The following is a 7,808-nucleotide window of genomic DNA, read 5'->3' on the forward strand; positions in this document are numbered from 1 at the left end:
ATCACGACATTTTTCTTGAGCTCCAGACTGTGAAAGTACAGTAAATTTTTTTCATAGTTCATTTCTTCTAAACAACTACCACTCCTGGGTAGATCCAGCTCCCAAGGACACTGGACAATCTAGGAAGTATATTTCCAAATCTACAAATCATCAACAGAATTAAATCTAAATGTCACATTACATCCTGTCTGATATTTGGTCTTCCCTAAACAGACATAAAACTAAAATCTTTTTGGACCGCTTTGCCATTTTCCAAAGTATTTTCCAGACTCTTTCTTCTACTCTGCCTTCAAAGTCCTGCATTAGCCCCTCTCCCTCAAGGGCAGCTTGGCATGGGCTATGGTTTAACACATATGGTCTTCTGTCTACTTTTGCAGGACAGGGTTCCTCAGGCACTCTCCACAACATATGAAGCTCCAGAGGGCTGAAACTCAAGTGCGGGATGCCAAGGCTCTGAGGGGCACATGCAGCTCATGAAGTAGGTAGCTGATGCGAGCAAAGGTATGTCCACCCTGCCAGAAACTCCAGACTGCACAGCTAGGAACTAGAGGAAGATAAGCTGAGCCCAAATGAAAGGAGCCCTTTATTGAATTTCATAGAGTAAATTAATCTAATCTTACCGCCCTTGAAAGTGAGATGGATTAAATTCTCAATTGCTTCAAATTAATCTCTAAATTGCTTCAAGAACACATTTTACAAATAACAAATTCATGGTGCATTACATAGAAAGTAAGAGATGTTAAAAAAATCAAATTGACATTTTTGTATATCTTTGATTATTTTGTTGATGTCTTAATCTGCTGCTATAACAGAATACCTGAGACTGGGTAATTTATTAAGAAAATAAATTCACATGGCTCATGGTTCTGGAGGCTGAGAAGTCCAAGATCAAGGGGCCTCATCTGATGAGGGCCTTCTTGTTGTGCCATCCCATGGCAGATGGGCAAGGAGAGGGTGAGAGAGAAAGGACCAAACTCATCCTTTGATCAGGAGCCCGCTCGCACAATAGTTAACCCACTCCCATGATAATGACATTAATTTATTCACAAGGGCAGAGCCCTCATGACCTAATCACCTCTTAATGGTCTCACCTCTCAGCACTGTTACATTAGGAATTAAGTTTCTAACACATAAATTTTAAGGAACACATTCAAACCATAGCAATGTCAGAAAGAGTAGCCATAGTTTCCAACAAAGTTATCTGACATTATTTTGGTAAAAGTTTTCTGGCTTAGAGAATTGCGTAAAATTTCAGTGACACTCCATTTGCATAAAATGATTCATAAAAACCATCTGTTTATAAATTAAAATGAAAAATACTGTTGTTACTAGATCAGAGTATTTGATTTTGATAAGACATGTAATGTATACATTGTCTAGAGGCTAGGAATATATCTAGATGATTTCTGCACGCAGAAGTCAGGGTCATAATAAAGAAGATCACCTTGGCAAGCTCCACAGCATGGTTTTTATTAGTATTTCCTATGTCTGTGGTGTAGAAGGAAAATACTTCTATGAATGCAAATCAAATTGCATTGACCTAAAATATTGCTTGCTTATTAAAAAGTTAAAATTAAAACAAAACAAATGGAATTTACAGACAATTTTCTCAGTCATAGATGGATTCTGCCTTATTTTTATTAGTTATGTGTGTTTTAACAAAGCATTTAAAATTCCTAGCACCATTAAGATATCTCTTTACATGCTTGTGACATTACCTGGGATAATTCAGCTACATGAACAAGAAGCTCTAATATTTTATGATTCAAGAATCCAAAAACAATGTTTTTCCTAAAAACAACCAAAAATGGCAGGTTTTAAGAATAAATAAGTAAAATTATAAGGGCATCAATGAGATACTGCATGTTAAACTACCCATGGAAGATCTTTCTATGATGTTGAGAATTAGTTTCCGATATATCTTGTGTTATTTTAAACAAATTTTCTTGTATCTAAAATAAACTTATTTAAGACATAAATGTCCTTCTTAAACTTATGTACTTCAGGTGTTTTAAGTCAAACATTGCATTATCAAATATTATTTCTTTGATAGTTCAATTTATTTTTTAAATTACCTTTCTCGTCTCAGAGAGAAAAGACATTCTCCTTACATTCCAACAATTGTTCTGTGAAAACTCAGTGTTGGTTGGAGTTAGGATGCGTGTTTCTGATAGCTCTCCCTGGCTTGTACCCTGTCTGCTGGGACCTAGGGCCGGTGGAGCTGTAACTGCAGACAGAAGACTGCCTCCTTCTTGTGGGCTGATTTTTGCTGTCTAGGAGAATTTAGCTCTGCTCTGCATCTTCTGCCTCACCTGGAGTCCTACATGTATCCTAGCAAACCAAGTGAGAACATCAGACACACCCCCACAGTTTGACCCTTTCCGGTAATCTTAGAAACCCAAGCACAGAGTTCAGAGAAATATGAGCACCTGTGTGAAGGGAAGATGAGTACCAAAAAATGAGTGGGGTTCCTCTTCGCCACCCCTAAAACCGTGGCAGTATTTAGCAGCATCACTGATGAGGCCGGTCTCAGAACCGTGCAAACATCTGCCCTGCCTGGCCTCTCAGTGAGAAAGCTTCTACCTCTTAACAGATATTTCCACAAACTTGCTGTCCACCTCCCTGTTACAGGTTAGTAAACTGACCAAGCCTTTTATTTGAAAACTGAGGAGACTCCTCCTTAGTTAAATAATAAAGAAAATTCAAGATACTAAACACATGCCGAGGAATGAAATAGCTGCATCAGAATAAGATTCTGAGGCAACATTAGATTCTCTCTGGGCATGCAGTTTCAATTGAGGGTTCATTTTCCCTGAGACTCCATTTTCCATCCTGAGTCAAATGTCTAAAGGTAGAAGACAGACAAAGATGACTTCCTGAGGTTCCTTCCAGCTTCTAGATCTTGGAGCCTAGAGTTTAAATTATTTTGTTCTTAAAGTGGAACAGCTTATTTCTAAAACATTAAATGTATGATACGGCAGAAGAGTTAATAGTCCTTGAATTTATTACTTCCTTCCCACTTTCAAGAAATATCTGACATTCTCTTCCAGGGCAGGGGTAATAACCTCATTCTCTCAGGATTCACAGTGCCAAGCTTAAAGTAGGGACAGCATATTCTGAACTGACTTGAAATCACATCTTTGGATTACTTAATAGTTAAGTTCCACACAAACCTTAGGTACCCAAAGAGGGCTGAGGATACATCTTCCAAACAAAGACTATTTTAAAATGACGTAGATCTGTGCATCCTGATGCAGACAGATCTCTAAGAGATCTTGAAGAACAGAAAGTGTGGAACAGCACTTTCTTCATATGATTTGGATTATGTTGTTTAAAAGAGAAGCAACCCCAAACTATTGGTTTCTTTAGGTCTGTATCTCTGGATGCAGATGTATTAGAAAAGCAGCAACCACAGGAACGCTATCCAATGCACTGACGGCAGTGGCAGCCTCTGCGAGAGGATGGACTTGGAACTTTATCCGACCTTTGTACTTTTAACAACCAAAATTTATTAATTCAGTACTTGTGTTCCTAAAAGTAAGCAAAATGAAAAAAGAACGTATAACAAATTTCTAATCCCCAAGATAATTCAGACAAAATAAGCAGATAGGTCAATGTTTTATAGTTTATGAAAGCAAGGTGGAAATGCATAAAATCCGAGTACTGTGGAAAGGGTAACGTTGGGGCATTTTTCAAATGCATCTTCTTGTTCAAATGTACTCTGAAAGGGGGTATAAATTAGCAGAAGTCACCTTAACGTGCAGCAAATGCCAAAGCAGAGGCATTTGAAGGAGTCACTTATTTTAAAAATAAATCTTAAAGGCACACGTTTAAACTCAGAACTTAATATAGATGTTTATTTACATTCAAAAATAATTTTCATTTTTGAAATATATTTCTTTTTTGGAATTTAATAAACAGGTGAAAGAGATTTAGACTATAAAAGGAAAACTCAATTTAAGTTTTAAAAAATTTGATGTTAATGGTTTTTGTGGGGATTTGAAAATTATCTAAAGATTTTGATAAAAACCTCTCCACATGAATATGTAACAAAACATCTACAAAGGGAAATTTTATCTTGGTTGAAAACGGAATTTTTCCACCCACCCTATCAATATATTTTTTCTTTATGATTTTGTTTAATTAGCATAATATTATTTTTTTTGTAAAACATTTCATGGCCACTGTAGAAAATCAGAAAGTACAAAAAGCAAAAAGGAAAAAATGAAAATATTCATAATTTAACTAGAAATATCTATCTTGGATTATGTCTTTGCTAACCAGCTTATGCATATGTGTATACATTTTAAAATGATATTTTTCAAAAATAATTTTAACTTAATGTATTGGAACATTTTTCATGCTGTTGGTTATTAAATATTTTTAAACTTGGAGACAAGAAGGCATCTTGTTCATCAAATTTCTCTAGTTGAAATTTCACTCCATAAAAATCATTTGTAAGCTCAAATCGCTCACTTTATTTGATCCTCCCAAAATCTGGTGAGCGGGGAGGTGCAGGCACAATTGCAGGGAATGGAGCCAGAACTGATGACATTCCTGGTGAGACAGCAAAATCAGAGATTGTCCACGAACTCCCCAAGTTCATACTCAGCTGGTAAGTAAAGCAGACAGGACATGACCCCAGGCGTCTTAATGATAAATCCCAAATCCCACCTGCTGGACTATCACACTCCCGTGGCTTCCTCTTGTACCATTCAGGATTCTGTTCAGATAGAACCTCCTCGAACCCCCTTACGCTTATCACCTTGTTTCTTGCTGTCTCTGTGAGGACCACAACACCAAGTTGGTTTCTACCTGTAGCCCAGCACCAAGCACAGCATCCAGTAAATAGTAAATGCTCAACAAGAGTTTGCTGATCGAACACCATACCATGGTGCCACTGGCTCTCAACACAACCGCAGTTTGGAGAGCTGTCAAAAGAGATGACAAACACAGGCTCTGACAAGCTTGCATATCTATTTAGGTTAATCTGAGTAAACAGACTGAATCAATGTACTGGTTAAATTAAATTAAATTCCTTCTTTTATCTCTGGGGAGAATCAATAAAACAAAAGAAGATTATGAGAAACAGATAAAACCACCATTATTGAAGTAAAAACAAACCCCAAAATAATAGCAGCTGATTTTTTTAAAAAAAAAACTTTGTATAGTGAAGAAGAAAAAAATTAATGAATAGTTTTATACTATCTGAATAACCAGATGATAGGATAACCAGATTCTTGTCACTTCCTAATCAGTTATTTCTATGTATGTGTATGATAGAAAATATTGGAGTATATCTTTGCAGTTTATTATTAATTACTGTCCTTATAAGAATAGACCAATAGGAAGGCCCCCTAGTGGCCAGTTATAGACGACATCTCTTTTCTGTTGGCACATCGAAAAATTTTAACTAAAAACAGTCCTGTACACGGTTCCATTTCTGTTTAAGCACTATTTGTCAAAAGCACTTTTTTTAAAGAAACCAGATTTTCTCACAAATGTCTAATAGTTATACCTTTGAAACATTTAGTCTAAGAATTATTTGTCTTATGTTTACAAGCATAAGTAGTTTCTATATAAAGGTAAAGGAGGAAAAAAACTTATTTCTGTCTATCTTTTGACTACTTGGTCTATTTTAAACTTTTTCTTTTTTCTAACTATTTTCTCCAGTAACAGTCACTCAAATAAATGTGTAGTCACTGTATATTACTACACATTTCATACGAAATGTCTTTATTAATAACTTTTCTCCAACTTTAGTCTCATTAGAATAGTAGTATAGTTTTAAGCTGATACATTTGAAAATAATTTATTTGAATATAATTTATTTAGAAGAATAATTGACTTCATTTTCAAAAATATATAAATATAATTTGAATACTGTTGGGGTAAATGTGATGTCACCAGGAATTATAATACTGAAAGAAGTTAATTCTCAAATCTTAAAAACAAAGCAACAAAAACTCAACTTACGGTTTTTGACAATATAGGATATTTTAATTTTGAAAAATAGTATCAAACTGTATACATTTTAAATATAATTAATATTTATTCTAAAACCCATTTTCTTAAAAATGAAATGTAGTATCTGAAGCCTTTCCTGTAATGATAATTATTGTTTTCTGCATTAAGTGGAAACATTTTAATGATTCTTTCAAAGGACGCAGTAAAAACAAAACATGCAACCTTCAGCTGATTCTGCCTTTGTATAAAGTGGCTCTTCTTTCGCCATTCACATGTCATCTGCAGACTGACACAATGCCATGGCATTTCGGTAAAGGTAAACGCAAATGAAAGACAGTGATGGAAAATGAGCGACTGATGGATTCTGTTATTCCAGTACTCCTCTTCCAGTTTATTTTCACTAACCTTTGTTATCTCAGTTTGGATATTGTGCTGCTTCCAATAAATGAGTGGCTTTGATCATTTTCAAAAATGAAAACACACATAAGCCAGGTATTCCCATATTTTTCTGAATCTATACAGAACTAGGCAAAAGAAAACACATCTTTCTCTTTCCAAAACACAGCTCTGTTTCATTACTAAATTTTTATGCATCATAATTTCCAGAGACCTCTTCTCGTCATTAGCGGAAGGTGATTCTAGCCATGTGAATTATTGTTAGTGAGATTCTTAAGGTACACAAAAAATAGAAAAAGACTTCCCATCTAGGTATTTTCATCGCTTTCCTAGTTTTGGTTGATATACTTAACATTGGGGCCATTTAGAGATCACTTGCGACTCAATTAAGGCAAGAATGAAAAACATTTCTTTGAAAGTTCCTTGAACTCAGTTAGATGGGGTCCCTACCTCTCCCTTCTCTGCTTGCACTTTTGTAGGAGATTGCATGTTACTATGAAATATTACTGCTTTACTTTAGTAACTTTATTTTGGGCTTTAGTTGTGGAGGAAGTGGAAAATTTTAAACAGTTTAACCAAATGGATTAAAGAGATCACCTCCGTGCTTCCTTTATGTGGGGTAAAAGGTCAGCTCTCGGACACTTCCAATCTCCTACCTTCCCCTGGCCAGCCAGCAGTCCCCTGCCATGCTGTATGTATGGACACAGGCTTTTGAGGTCTTTTCTGTTAGACTATATAATAGCCCAGCGTTAAAAGTGTAAAATGGAAACCTCTGATCATATGCTTATAATAGGCAATTTCAGTGTCAGACCAGTGGACTGAATAAACATAGAAAGGATTTATTATGAAGTTCTGTAGTGATGCTGGCACCAGCGGCAAACTGCTGGGCAATTTTCTATCGCCAAAACCCAGGAACAAGCACAAACACTGAACCACTGTGTTCTTGGTGACAATAAGGAGAGTAGCTTTATGATTGGCTGGCATGGCCACAAAAGACACATGCTGGCATGTTTCAGGACATAAATGATAGATCTGCTGCTGGGAGTTTATAATTATTTAATCAAACCCAGACTGCAGGACCTGGAGAGACATTATTGTCCTCCCAGGAGTGGAAAAAGGACAGAACTCAAACATTGACAGGCTCCAGGGGGACCTGAAGAGGAACGGGGGTGTGAAGGTGTGTGCTTTCCCTGGCCAGCCAGATACCAGTGCAGGCCCAGTGAAGGGTCACTTCCCTTGGGCTGCATCTCCTTTGCAGCCAGGGCTGGTAGGAGGTGAATTACCCATCATCCTCTTGATGTGCTGATGGAAGTGGAATTAATTATGTTTCCTTTCATGGAAGGAAACTTACGTCCTGCTCTGAACAGGAAACCACTAATTTGATCCAACTCTTTCTCCAACACACACACACACACACACACACACACACACACACACACACACAC

The 7,808-nt window shown here is 36.5% G+C and overlaps 1 long non-coding RNA gene across 1 annotated transcript in view; it reads left to right on the plus strand.

Annotated features, from left to right (window-relative positions):
- Positions 1-2,388: 2,388 nt before the first annotated feature.
- The window catches only part of LOC116559220, a 10,405-nt gene continuing 4,985 nt past the window's right edge, over positions 2,389-7,808 (plus strand). The window contains exon 1 of the long non-coding RNA XR_004272384.1: positions 2,389-2,631. This is a non-coding gene — a long non-coding RNA (uncharacterized LOC116559220). The remainder of the gene's footprint in view (positions 2,632-7,808) is intronic.

The sequence above is a fragment of the Sapajus apella genome, unplaced genomic scaffold, assembly GCF_009761245.1.
Source record: "Sapajus apella isolate SASKATOON/1434 unplaced genomic scaffold, GSC_monkey_1.0 scaffold23, whole genome shotgun sequence".
Taxonomy (NCBI): domain Eukaryota; kingdom Metazoa; phylum Chordata; class Mammalia; order Primates; family Cebidae; genus Sapajus; species Sapajus apella.